Source organism: Rhinoraja longicauda, chromosome 1 (genome assembly GCF_053455715.1).
Source record: "Rhinoraja longicauda isolate Sanriku21f chromosome 1, sRhiLon1.1, whole genome shotgun sequence".
Classification (NCBI taxonomy): domain Eukaryota; kingdom Metazoa; phylum Chordata; class Chondrichthyes; order Rajiformes; family Arhynchobatidae; genus Rhinoraja; species Rhinoraja longicauda.
The window spans coordinates 95,206,969-95,222,247 of NC_135953.1; positions in this window are offsets into that span (position 1 = coordinate 95,206,969).

The window sequence follows — 15,279 nt, forward strand, 5'->3', positions numbered from 1 at the left end:
TTGTGCGAAAAAGTTACCCCTCAGATTCCTATTAAACCTTTTCCCCTTCACCTTGAACCTATGTCAAGGGTGGCACGGTAGCGCAGCGGTAGATTTGCTGCTTTACAGCGAATGCAGCGCCGGAGACTCAGGTTCGATCCTGACTACGGGTGCTGCACTGTAAGGAGTTTGTACGTTCTCCCCGTGACCTGCGTGGGTTTTCACCGAGATCTTCGGTTTCCTCCCACACTCCAAAGACGTACAGGTATGTAGGTTAATTGGCTGGGTAAATGTAAAAGTTGTCCCTAGTGGGTGTAGGATAGTGTTGGTGTGCGGGGATCGCTGGGCGGCACGGACTTGGTGGGCCAAAAAGGCCTGTTTCCGGCTGTATATATATGATATGTCCTCTGGTCCTCGATTGCCCTACTCTGGGCAAGAGACTCTGTGCATCTACCTGATCTATTCCTCTTATGATTTTGTACACTCTCATGATTTTGTACAATGTTGTATAATGTTCAAGAGCCTGGTGGTTGTTGGGATGAAGCTATTCTTGAACTGGAAGGTTATGGTTTTCAGGCTCCTGTACCTTCCTACCGAAGGCAGCAACAAAATGAATGTGGCCTTAGCAGTTAATGATATTAGCTGCCTTTTTGAGGCAGTACCTCTCATACATTCCCTCAATGGTGGCAAGATCAGAACCTGTGATGGACCAGGCAGTAACTACCACTCTCTGTAATCTCCTTCATTTATCTAATGTGAATGAAATATTACATCCATTTCAATTTATTTTCCAGATATTTATGCAACTCCATCCTGAATTTTCTGAAATAATCAGTGCCTCTCTCATTCACCCTTTCTCACTGTCTTCTCACTCCATTATGTGAAGTAAAAGTCTGCAGATTGAAAAACCTCAAACAAGATTAAAAAATGCTAGGGATACTCAACAGATCAGACGAAATCTGGCGAGAGAAGCTGAGTTAGTGTTTCAGATCAATGACATTTCAACAAAACAGGCTCAGTTGAAGGATCCTTGTTTTGAAATAGTGTTGCAAGAAAAACATGCTTCAAGATCATTGGTAATTCTCTAAAAGTAACTTTTTATAAGGACTAATGTGATCCAATTCCTCCTTAAACCACAAATAGTGTTGGTGTCACAAGATGAATCATAACTAAAAGCACTCAACTGAACTTTCTAAATGATAAAAAATGATCTGGAAATAATTGTCATGGCGTTTTACAGAACAATATTTTATAAAGCCAAGAAAATATTTATAGATGAATATCTTCACTTATCAAAGATATCCATCTTATAGAAACTAAAAATCGCATAGGTCTTGCTTCTAATGCATTGCCTGACTGCTTCATCCATTGTATTGCTATGGCTGCTGGTAGTTGAAGACATAGTACATATCAATAAGAAGAATGACATTCTCAGTAGCAGCTTTGGGGTGCAGTGCCTTTTCTGCCCTTTGATCTTTTGGTCAGTCATTTTGAACTGCACAGCCAAATAGTTCTTACTTCCCAAAATCCTCTTCCATTTCCTATCATTTCCTATGCCTACATGCCAGCTGGTCCGGGTGAATAGAGATCTTTATGCTTCTGACCCAAACAGCCAAACATTTCCATGCTGTATCTCTAACTAAACTAAACAAATGCTCTGACTTGTTTAGCATTACTGCCATGAAGAACCTCATAACGTTTCATTTTCACATTGCTAGTTTTTTTGTTTCTTTGAACAACTATTTTGTTAACTTGAGGAAACAGTAATGTGTGTGAGAGGGAGCAGGAAGTACATGAGTATTGTAGATTAATGTAATGGTGTCACTCATTTTATGCATCATGCTTTTGTAATTACGCCCCATTAGCTTTTGAGTGACCACTGCTTGCGAGATTCGGGTGGGTGTAAGTGGAACGTGCAGGCGTGAGGTCGTGCTTGCTATGTAGTTAATAAAGTCTTTGGATCGTTATCCAGGTGTAAGGCTTCTGTTATTATACCGTCACCACAACATGGTGTCAGAAGTGGGATACGAACCCACACCTCCAATTGGAGACCTGCGGTTCGTGATCGTTGCCCTGCGTAAGGAAAACTATGTTGATTCTGCAACAAACGAAACCATTTCATTAAGTGTTGTCGATCACGCAGTAACAGATTTCAAACGAGACAGTCAGTCAATTCGTTTGCCCATGATGAAGGTTCAATCTCTGAGTTCTCACACCCAGTTCTCATGGTTGTACAAACAGCTGGCGAAAGTGCAGAGATTGATATACATGCTTTGTATAATTCAGTGCACCAACAGCTAGATCCCAAGGTCGTATTGCTCATTAGTGGCAAAACCCTTTATCTCAAAGTCGACTCGGGAGCGCGCTGCAACGTTATCTGTTTAGCTGTCTTCCAGAAGCTGAAAAACACAGAAATCTTATTTCCAACAGTCAACAATTCAGGGAGTTCGCTAGACACTGGAATTTTAACCACATCACCAGCAGCCCCACCAGCAGCACAACAATATCCCCAGTCTAACGGGCTGGCTGAACGGGCTGTCAAAAGTGCTAAACAGCTCATGGAACGTTCGCACAGAGCAACATTGGACATATTCCTGGATCTGCTTAACTTACGCAACATCTCCCGTGACCCCATCGTGGGTTGACATGCTCAACGTTTATTGTCAAGGCAAACCCGTGCCACAGTGCTTGTAGCCAATCGGGCTTTAGTCCCACAAGTGTTTCCACCGGAGGAGGTTTAATCCAGGTTGCAACAGAAGCATGACATTCAAAAACGATGGTTTGACAAGACAAGTAGGCCACTGCCACCGCTGACCAAAGGGCAGGTGGTCCGCTTATAGACTAACAGAGGCCATGACCATATCGGAGTAATTTCTGGAATTGCTTTGGAGCCACGCTCATATATCGTTAGTGCCGATGGTGGTAGCTACCGACGTAACAGGCGACACATCCTGCCTGTGAACGAGCCAGTTCCTCCTCCGTATTATCCAGATCGAATAAGTTCGCTTCCGTTTGCGCCTAGTGGCACTCGCATGCTTTTGCCAGCACAACAATCCATGTCTGCAACAGCTCCTCTGCCTGTTCCATCTTCGCCTCCATATTCATCGCCTGTTCCACAGTTTCCTGCTTTGTCTCCAGGGACGTTGATTCAATCTCCCTCACCTGTGGAATCACCTGCTCTCTCCCCGGATAAGAAGAATGGAGATGGTCTCTGTCGTACACGTGCTGGTCGTGTTTGCAGGCCGGTTGTGAAGTATCCGGACTATGTTTAACTTTCCTCCAGTTTATCATCAATTGTTATACATGACGTGCTTAGTTTATGGGTCTGTATCGTTGTTGATTCTTTAAGAGGGGGGATGTAGATTAGTATAGTGGTGTCACTCATGTTATGGGTCATGCTTTTGTAGTTACGCCCCATTAGCTTTTGAGTGACCACTGCTTATACGGTCACCACAACAAGTATGTAGTCTCAAATAACGCTACGGTAAATATAGATAAATGTTGGAAAAGGTGAAATAATTCACTTTAGATGCAATATAAATGTCGATATTTTCAAAATGGTGAGAGCTGAGACAGAGTCAGATACGTAGCTCGGAAAAACAACATTCAGCCCACAATGTCCACACCCAAGAGCAGGTAGTCATCTGTATGCATCCCATCTTCCAGCACTTTGTTGGCCTTCTATGCCTGGCCAATTCAACTGCTCATGTGGAGTAGTGAATTGATTTGATTGCCCAGATATCACAAACAATTGAAAGCAATTCAAAACAATAGAAATATCAGAGAACAGATTAATAATGTGGGGGAAGTTATATTGCACATTTCCATATCCAGATCTAAAGTATTGTATTTGATCTGTATGTCACACAAGTAGGAATACTACTAAAAGATTATGATTAAAGGATTAAATTATAAGGAGAGATTTGATTCATTGAAATTTGAACATTGAGGTATAATGAATCTGAGTATTGAAAATAATAAAGGTTATTATCCATATCTTCCCATCCCCTCCCCTCTCTGCGTTCCGCAGAGACCATTCCCTCCGTAACTCCCTGGTCCACTCGTTCCTTCCTACCCAAACCACCCCAACCCCGGGCACTTTCCCCTGCAACCGCACAAGATGCAACACCTGTCCCTTTACCTCCCCCTTCAACTCCATCCAAGGACCCAAACAATCTTTCCAGGTGAGACAAAGGTTCACCTGCACCTCCTCCAACCTCATCTATTGCATCCGCTGCTCTAGATGTCAACTTATTTACATCGACGAAACCAAGCGCAGGCTCGGCGATCGCTTCGCTGAACACCTGCGCTCGGTCCGCATTGACCAAACTGATCTCCCGGTGGCCGAGCACTTCAACTCCCCCTCCCATTTCCAGTCTGACCTTTCTGCCATGGGCCTCCTCCAGTGCCATAGTGAGGCCCACCGGAAATTGGAGGAACAGCACCTCATATTTCGCCTGGGCAGTTTGCAGCCCAGTGGTATGAACATCGACTTCTCCAACTTTAGATAGTTCCTCTGTCCCTCTCTTCCCCTCCTCCTTCCCAGATCTCCCTCTATCTTCCTGTCTCCACCTATTTCCTTCCATTGTCCCGCCCCCCTGACATCAGTCTGAAGAAGGGTCTCGACCCAAAACGTCACCCATTCCTTCTCTCCCGAGATACTGCCTGACCTGCTGAGTTACTCCAGCATTTTGTGAAAAAATTGTTTTGTTTTGTTTTTTCTACACATTCCATTCCGTACATATCCCAATTCTCTTGATATTGAATAAAAGAACAATGATCATAAAATGTATGACTAAGTTATGAAAAACAGGTTTCATTTAAAACTGCACTTACCTAATTTCATTGAAGACATACTTGCTCCAGTGGTCTTCAACAGCAAATCACAATGGCCCAGCGGGCGGCAGGGCAAGGAACGGCGGGCGGTGAAGTGAGGCGAGGCCCGGGGAGCGGCGAGGTGAGGCGAGGCCCGGGGAGCAGCAAGGCGAGGCGAGGCCTGAGCCCGAGAGGCACGGGTCCGGCGAGAGGCGAGGCCTGGGCCCGGCGAGGCCCGGAGAGTCCCGGCGAGTGGCGAGGCGAGCGGCAATTTGAGGCCCGGCAAGTGGTGAGGCCCGGCGAGCTGAGGTGAGGCCCGCTGAGAGGAGCGGCCTGGCGCATGGCGAGGCGAGGCGAGCGGCAAGGCCCGGCAGACGGCGAGGCCCAGCGGGTGGCAAGGCAAGGCCTGGCGAGTGGCAAGGCGAGGCCCGGTGAGTGGCAAGGCGAGGCCCGGCAAGTGGCGAGATGAGTCGAGGCCCAGCCAGCTTCGAAGCCCAGCCCAGTGAGCCTAGCGGCGAGGAGAAGCTCGGTGAACGTCGAGGCCCGGCCTGGACTGGTGACGCCGGGCGAGCTGCGAGGCCAGGCAAGAAGCGGGGCGAGGCGGGGTGGGGCGAGCGGTGGGGCAAGTGTCAAGGCATGTATTTTCCGGAAAAATGTGAGGCGAAATCGGAATGGCAGAAATGAAATAAGAAGGCGGAAGCTTTCTGCCAAATTCAGAAGGGTTCGGAGGTCTGCATGACCTCGGTCTTCGTCCCTCTTGGCATGATGTTAAAAAGAGATAGGTATTGATCAGGTGAAGGGAGGGGAGATAAAAGGGGTGGAGGGGAGATTATGTGCGTGAGGGGGGAGGGGGGGACATAAAGTTGGTGGAGGGGGGATGGAGTACGTGAGGGGGGTTCTTTAAAACAACCTTAACTCAATTTCAGTTAATGCAGGGGAGGTTTGGGGGAGTTTTTAAGGGGAGGAGGGTGGGGGGGAAGAGGAGGGAGGGGGGAAGAGGAGAGGGAGGGGTGGAAGTGGAGAGGAGGAGAGGAGGGAGGAAGAGGAGAGGCGGGGGAAGAGGAGAGGAGGGGGGGGAGAAGAGGGGGGGGAGAAGAGGGGGGGAGAAGAGGGGGGAGAGGAGGGGGGAGAGGAGGGGGGAGAGGAGGGGGGAGAGGAGGGGGGAGTGGAGGGGGGAGAGAGGGGGGAGGAGTGGAGGGTAGAGGAGTGGAAGGGGGAGGGGGGTCGGCGCTGCGCGATTGCGGGAGGGGTTTGGGCCCAACGGGTTTGCTTCGTCTAATTAGTCTGACCTTTAACTGCTCGGCGGTGGATCCTGGGCTGAGCGGTGAAGGAAACGCCTGAGGCTAAGAGCGGCAGCAGTAGCGGTGATGCTGAGCGGGAGCTGAAGTCTCGTCGGCCACAGCTGCGATGGAGGCGACCGGGTTTTAGAGCAGCAGTGGCGGCCGTGGTGATGGCTGGGCGGGGGCTCTGGGGCTCAGTGGTGACGGCAGCGATAGAAACAGCCCGGGTTTAAAGTGGCAGCGGAGCAGCAGTGGCCATGATGGAGACACCCGGTGTTTAGAGCGGCAGCGGGAGCAGCGGCGGCCATGATGGAGACTCCCAGGGTTTAGAGCGGGAGCAGCGGCGGCCATGATGGAGACGCCCGGGGTTTAGAGCGGGAAGGAGAAGCAGCGGCGGCGGCGCGATGGATCAGCGGGGCTCTGGGGCGTAGCAGTGATGGAGACGCCCGTGGTTTGGAGCGGTGATGTCGGGACGGGGGCTCCAGGTCGGAGCGGCGGCCATGATGGAGATGCCCGGGGTTTGGAGTGGCGGCGGTGACGCTCCCCCCACTCGGGCCGCGGAACTAAACGGGCATCTGGCGGGAAGTGGGAGCTGAACGAAAATTACAACCCTCCCCCCAACTGCGCAGTCACCCAGCGGCCATTTTACGTACATATAGGTGCTGGTCTGGCGGCCATCTTACGTGAGGACCAGCCCCAACTGCGCAAGTGATGGTTTTAAAAAACTTTAAAATGTGAATAACTTTAAGAATATAACACCAATTTCAATAAAACTACCATTTTTACCATTAAAGCGACGACGGTGAATAAGGTGGGCCTAAAAATGTTATGCTATCTTGTAAACAAACAAAACAAATGAGAGTTTTACTATATAGATAGATGATATAATTGTTCGAATTTTCTTTAATCTGATTTGCCAATGTCATCTTTTGGCCTTTCTAATTCCCGCTTTAGTTCTTTTTTGCTTGTTTTATTTTCTTCAAAAGCCCTGTTTGATTTCATCTTCCTAAACTTTACATATGCTTCATTTTTCTTTTTGACAAAATTTCCAACCTCTCTGAACATCCAATGTTCCCTTACCTTGCCATTTTTATCCTTCCTCCTTATTGCCCATCAAATCAACACCAACCACAAAAGTCTTCTCCTAATCGTTATTCAGACCAAAATAAACCACCAGCAGGGTACCAATAATTAGGCAAACTCTTTCCCATTGTTCGCAGAGAAATCAGTAGAACATTTCTTGAATGATGTTAAAGTCTTGTCAACATATCCTAGAATTCTTAAAACTGAGGTGAGAATCCTTAAAACTGAGGTGAGAAGAAACTTTTTCACCCAGAGAGCTGTGAATTTGTGGAATTCTCTGCCACAGAGGACAGTGGAAGCCAAATCAATGGATGGATTGAAGAGAGAGTTAGATAGAGCTCTAAGGGCTAGTGGAATCAAGGGATATGGGGAGAAGGCAGGTACGGGTTATTGATTGTGGACGATCAGCCATGATCACACTGAATGGCGGTGCTGGCTTGAAGGGCTGAATGGCCTCCTCCTGCACCTATTTTCTATGTTTCTATGTAATTCCACCAATGTGTTTCAGATGTGTTTATTGCAGCTCCATGAGCAATTAAATTTAATGAGCATCCCAAAATTTTATGCATATCCTTTTAATTGTGCTTGTAATCAACAGAATGCTCACTCCCAAACAGTTGCCATCAGGGCAGTGTGGATGAAACTATCAAGGTACCATGAAACCACTTTAAGAAGTCCTAGAGGACGTTTAATGTGGTAAGTAACTGCTTAACAAATCTCTTGGTACCCAATGTTGGAAATGACATAAGCGCCTTTAACAAGATCACACGTGCACTAAAGCAATATTGAAACTCAGGGTTCCATTTTCCCCATTTTCTTACACCTTTAGGTCTAAAATGCCCTCCTTAATTTCATTGAAATTAGAAAATTAAGATACTGAGAAGGGTTCGGGTGAAAATTGCACAAATCCTGGACAAAATCTTTCACTCAGCTGTAAATATAAAAGTGGTGTTTGAAAACTAAGGAATTGTAAATGGTACACCCTAATTCACAAAGATGTATCAGGAAAATTTCAGCAGCAGGCAAGCTTTTGGAAACATTAATCGGGGGTAGAATTAGTAATCACATAATTAAGTGAGGTTTGACTAAGAAAAGCTAGAATAGATTTGTTAAAGGCAAATTATGTATAACCAATTTAATAGATGTTTAATGAAACAACAGAGGGAGTCAATAAGGGAAGTGTGATCAATGTGGAATAAATGAATAGAAAAATGCCCAAGTGACAAGAAACAGTGAATAATAATGAACTGGCGTTATACAGACCAGAGGAAATTGTAAAAGGGAACTCCCAGGGTTGGTGATAAGAACACAGTTTTAGTTTCGTTTAGTTTAATTAGTTTAGATTAGAGATGCGGCGTGAAAACAGGTCCTTCGGTCCAGGGAGTCCATACTGACCAGTGATCTCCTTTACACTAATTCTATCTTACAAACAAGGGATAATTTACAAAGCCAATTAACCTACAAACCTGTACATCTTTGGAATATGGGAGGAAACCAGAGCATCCCAAGCAGTAACAGGCAGAACATACAAACTCCATACAGACAGCACCCGTTGTCAGGTGCTAACCCTGGTCCCTGGTGCTGTAATGCATCAACTGTGGAATTGTGGTTCATATCACTGCACCACACTGTGCCTCTTTGTCTGATATAAATTATTGACATGGACTTGGATGCACAGAGCATTTGTTAGATTTACTGATAAAACAAAATTTGAAAGCATAAACACTAGCAGGAGACTAATGATAGATTTCAATAAGGCATAGACATAAGCTGAATGAGGGAACACGTGGAAGATAATTGCCAGAAGAATGTCAGAAAAAGTGAAAGAAAGAATAAATGTGGAAGGATGTTATTCTGCTTGTATGTCTGTGAACAATTATGTTCCATCTCAGATCAATGTGGAATGTCACAAGTTACATCCTGACAATCATAAGAACATATATTTATATCTAGTCTCTGCTTTTTATTTTTCATTCATCCTCCCATTTGTGCTCTCAAGGATTTTATTCCCATCAAATTCTATTTAGTTTAGTTTAGAGATTTGAATTGTGTTGCTACCATTATCACAATTGTACCATCCTAGCAGTACTAACTGTTCTGTTTATGACATTGACACAAAACCCTGGACCAAAACTCCATTAGTTGCTACTTCCAAATGAGACTAACTAGCCCTGTGACACTTGGCCTTCTTAAAGGGGAGGCTCTCACTGTCTTCAACTGCAGGGAAATATCAAATACCAATGGGCATAGGTTGAAGGTGAGAGGAGCAGAGTTTAACGGAGATGTGGGGGCAAGTTTGTTACTCAGAGTGTGGTGAGTGCCTGGAAGCTGCTGCATGGAGTGGTGGAGATGGTGGCATTTAAGAGACTTTTGGGCAGGCAGGAATTGCAGGGATGGAGGGATATGAATGATGTGCAGGCAGATAAGAGTTGGTCTTGGCATCATGTTTGGTACGGACATTGCCGGCTGAAGAGCCTGTTCCTGTGATGTGTTCTATGTTCTATGCCTGTGAAAGTCATTCCAAAAGTTTGGGAAGTTTGCTGAAAGACATGTATTCAGTCAGAAAGCCATAAATTCTTCACAGGGTAAATACAGAATTGATACTTCCCTTGGCTGTGATATCTAGACTCAGCTGTCAGGGTCTCAGACTAAGGAGTTGGTTTATCAGGTCAGACATGAGAAGAAATCTCTTCTCCCAGAGGCTTGAGAATCTTTCAAGTTCTCTTATGAAATAGGCTGTGGAAGCTCAGTTGCTGAGTATGTTGAAGACAAACATCATTAGATTTTTAGATATTAAGGGAATCAGGCAAGACCTGATAGAGGTTTATATTGTTATAAGAGTTATAGATAGTACAGTCAAAACTTTTTCCCTGTGTGGAAATGTAAAAAAAAATAGCTAATGTCAAATACACAGCACATAGCTATAAGGTCAGAGGGAGTTAAGTTTAAAGGAGATGTGCGGGGCAAGTATATTTTTACACAAAGTGCCGGGTGTCTAGAACCGTGGTGATGGTGGAAGCAGACATAACAGTGGCGTTTAAGAGGCTTTTGGATAGACATGTGGGTATGCAGGGAATGTTGGGATATGAATCACATGCAGGAAGAGGAGATTTTAGTTCAATTTGGGATCATGGACATAGTGGGCTGAAGGGCCTGTTCCTGAGCTGTACATTTCTATGTTCTCTATTTATGGCAGACAATATTCACACACAATAATGGAAATTAATCTGTTCAGCAGTACTGAATAAGTAATTCTGCTTGTCCCATGATTTGCACTCTGTTTGTATCCGCTGCATGGGCAATGCAGAATCTCCTCAAGCATTGCTAACAAGTTAAAGCAGGACTGGAGCTCCATGAGTACTGCAGCAGGATGGGCCCATCTCATCTCCCCTTCTCCTCTCAAATGATAGGTTGAGGTGCCCTCTGCTTCCAATGTTTCATGCTGAAGATTAGGAAATGCAGAAACCAAAGACCCTTAGCCTGTTTAACTGGTGCAGACTCCAGTAACGATTTAGTTCAAGTCCCATTACTTCCTCATGTCTTTTTCAAATAGCAAATTTTACCTTTTTTTTCACATCCAGAATATCTTTAATTCAAGCTCTGAAGAGCATGCTACTCGCTCAGCAATGCTTTAAACAAGTGCAGTTATTTGGGGTTAATGATTTCCTTTGCTGAATGCCAGACTCTCCACACATGTTTAGTATAAAGTGCTGGCTGGACCATCACAACCTTTTTATCTTGGAAGAATATGAAATCATCATTGCACAAGAATTTTCAAATCCAAATGCCTAATTTGCATGTAATGGATCTGCTATTGCACAATCCAGTTTACCAAATAGCATGATTTAGTTCAGAGATACAGCATGGAAACTGGCCTTTTAGCAAACTGAGTCCACTCCGACCATCGATCACCTGTTCACAGTAGTTCTTTGTCATTCCACTTTCTCATCCACTCCCAACACATTAGGGGCAATTTTACAGAGGACAATTCACCTACAAACCTTCTGCCTTTGGGTGTGAGAGGAATGTGGAGCATCTGGAGGAAACCCGCACAGTTACAGGGAGAATGTGCAAACTCCACATGGACAGTACATGAGGCCAGGGTTGAACCTAGATCTCTAGCACTGAGAAGCACACTCTTGCTACAATTTTGTGCTTTCATTAAGTGCATAGTATTGGAATTTAGTGGGTTGAGCAGTGCTGAATAAACAGCTCTGCCTGCTACAATTAACTTCTTGATCATTGGTTCTGGACATTTGCACAGTATCATGTGCACAGCCTTTGTAGTGTATAAGCCCACTCTTAAAGCCGGTTGCCTTCTATAAAAACTTGTAGAAGCTCGTAAAGGCCCTTATAAAATTATAATAAAATCTCAACTGTAAAGATCATATGCTGGCCTGTCCGGTTACTGCATCCAATGGTGCAGATTCAACAGCATTTTACAAAACAATATTTAGAGATCCACTTGAACCCCCAACACTGATGTCATCCTCCATCCCAACTCTCGTTGCATGTGACAGCCGAAGAGGTGAATCTTATCTGCCCCTAATTTCAAACTCAATTTTACAGTTCAGATGATTTAGGTCCCTTTAATTGAAAATAATGTGAACAATATCAGTATTCACTTGGCATCAAATAAAACTCTGCTTGGAGAATAAGCCCATTGTTAGTGTGTAACCCTCACACTGAAGAATAAGATGGAATTTCCCATTGTCAATGAAGTAAAAATAATAACAAATACTTCAAGGGTTAACCTAGATAAACTGGTGATTACAATTATACCGAGTGGGTTGAGCTTTCTCCAAAAGAACAAGCAAAATTCTGTGCATTCACTAGCACCATCCCCACAAAGCACAAACATTTCATTGTGTAGGGAGCGTAATAGGGAGAGACTGGAATGTCATTTATATTAGTAAGCTCCTGGATCATGTTTACAATATCTTTAGAAATGCATGCTAGAAATCTTTTATAATTTTCAATAATATGTTATTTACATTCCTGAGGTTCACGCACTTAAGGCAGCAGCCTTTTAAATGTTTAAATGCCTTTTATTGTGCAATTAGACCTTTATTTCATCCTCAAATCTCCAAAGAAAACTTGCAGAATTATTGACATAACATTCTCCTTCAGGTAGTAAAAGATAGCATTTATTCATGTACTCATTTGACAAAGATAATTACAAAATACTCTTTCTATTTATGACAATGTTCTTCGACCCAACGGTTGCTTAGTTAATGATTTAAGAGCTGTGCTGATTATAAGCCCATTATTCATGCTTATGTGAATCCGACACCTGATGCCCAAACACAAAACAATTGAATTCACTTTAATGCTGCAGTGTTCTTTTTCAAAGGACCGTTTTTAAAATTTAAATTTAACTGACCATATCTTTCTCAATGTTTGGACAAAGCTTTGATAGCTCATTGGCGAAATGCTGGTTGGTTGACTTCTAGTTTTGTGGGATGGCAGGAATGTTTGTTTGCAAAAGGATATGACATGTCCTTAATGACATATCCTTCATAATGGAAAATTAAACCTGCTCTTTCCCTTTAGAAAGTTGACAATCTATGGCTTTGCATGGATTTTGTTTCACACTGTCAACTCTATAACTTTGTAAGATAGAATGACCTAATTTAGATCACACAGCACTTTGATCACTGTTTTACCGATGTATTTTGTTACTCAGTTATCTGTGAATAGATTGCATCAAGCAGGTACAATTTATTGGCATGTAACTAAGCAACAAAATATATTTTAGCACAACTCTTCTCTCATTTCCTATCCTTCCTTCAATAAGTAGAACCATCCCATTGCTGATTCTCCAGATAACTTACATTTACATTAAGCGGTATAACTAAGCAAGCTGTTCTAGTCATGAACTCCCAAGATAAAGTAGGATACTAATTTAGATTGCACAATTGATATTTTGTTGCAATCAAGTAGTGATATTAAATTACCAAGCTGAGACTTTTAAATTAATAATACTTGAATGAAAATAGGAGATACTGTAGGAGAAATTGTAGTTTAGGAATTGCTAGTGCAGAAAAACATTAAAATGCTTAATAGATTAGTGTGAAATCCCTTTCTGTTTTAATCTTGAAACGACAGCACCTATGAAATGACAGCACCAGCGAGCTGCTTCCGGAGAATGAAAGGCAGTGTCAGTTTGCAGGCATCCCCTTGGGACTGAGGATGACTTGCTCACATTCTGGTTCTGTGTGTTGATGTGACTGATGAGGCCAAGCTGGGACCCACAGACTCCACCACAGCCCGATGGGATACGGGTGTGTGCAATTTGTCAGGCGGCATGCTCCTTCCACCATTTACACTGAAGTTCCATGTATTCCTGAAACACAGCCCTGAAGCTCTCAGTGCCATTCTGGACAGTCCTCCTCCACTTTGAGCGGTAATTGAGAGTCAGTGGAGATGTTGCATTTCTTTTCCAGGAGGATTTAAGCCTATCCCTGAATCTTTTCCTCCGTCCATCTGGTTAACTCTTCCCTTGGTAGAGCTCAGAATAATGCGTCTGCTTTGGGAGTCAGAGAGTCGTACTGCATCCAAGCAGCCACTTCAACACAACTCATCCATGCCAACCAAGATGCCCCATCTAACCTAGTTCCATTTGGGGACTCATGGTCTACGAGATACCAGTGATCCCTGCCCTCCTAATGTCCAGAGACCGGGACTGCTTCCAGCTTCAAATGCCAAAATGGAAAAATGCCATTGATGCAGGGGTACAACGAGATTGGGAATGCGACTTCCATACGAAGCAATAAATTAATTAGCTAATCCGCATAAATTTAGACAACCCAGAGAAACAAAATTAGAAACAGTTTTAAAACAGAATAAAGTGCAAATAGGTCTGTGCCGGGTCGCTGTGCGATGTGACCATCCGACTCCGCAGGACCGGTTCAGAGCAGCTATGGCCCTGGGGATGAAGCTGTTCCTGAGTCTGGAGGTGCGGGCGTAGAAGGCCTTGTATCGTCTGCCCGATGGTAGAAGTTCGAACAGACTGTTGCAGGGGTGTGAGGAGTCTTCGTGAATGCTGGTGGCTTTCCTGAGGCATCGTGTGTTATAAATGCCTTCCAAGGCTGGTAGATGTGTTCCGATAATCTTCTGAATATAGACTACCCGCTGAAGAGCTCTCCTCTCTGCCTCCGTGCAGCTGAGATACCACACAGGGATGCCATGCATTAGGATGCTCCCTATGATGCAGCGGTAGAAAGTCGGCAGCAGCTGTTGGGGCAGACCAGACTTTTTCAGTGTTCTCAGGTGGAACAGTCGTTGCTGCGCCTTCTTGACCAGCGCAGCAGTGTTATTAGACCATGTTAGGTCCTCCGAAATGTGAGTGCCCAGAAACTTGAAGCTGAACACTCTCTCCACACTGTCCCGGTTGATAAAGATCGGAGCATATTCCCCACTATGTGACCTTTGGAAGTTGATGATCAGCTCCTTGGTCTTGGAGGTGTTTAGGGACAGGTTGTTATCTGAGCACCAGTCCACCAGGTTCTGCACCTCCGCTCTGTAGTTTGTTTCATCACCGTTGGTGATCAGCCCGATCACCGTTGTGTAGTCTGCAAACTTGACAATGGTGTTGGTGTTGAATGCAGGAACACAGTCGTGTGTGAACAGAGAGTAGAGCATGGGGCTCAAAACACAGCCCTGTGGTGTGCCGGTACTCAGGGTGATAGTGGAGGACAGGTGTGGCATTCTCACTGCCTGCGGTCGCTCCAGCAAGAAATCCAGGATCCAGTTGCATAACGACGAGCTGAGGCCTAGCTGGTGGAATTTGGTGATGAACTTGGTGGGGATGACCGTGTTGAAGGCAGAGCTATAGTCTATGAATAGCATCCTTACGTATGTGCCCTGTCTCTCCAGGTGAGTCAGGACAGTGTGAAGAGCCAGAGAGATGGCGTCCTCTGTGGATCTGTTTACCCTGTATGCGAATTGATGTGAGTCCTGTGAGGCAGGGATGCTGGATTTGATGTGTGAGAGGACCAGCCTCTCAATGCACTTCATGATTATAGGAGTTAGGGCAACCGGACGGTAGTCGTTCAGGTTGGTGATCTTTGTTTTTTTCGGCACCGGAACTATGATAGCCGACTTCAGGCACTTGGGGACC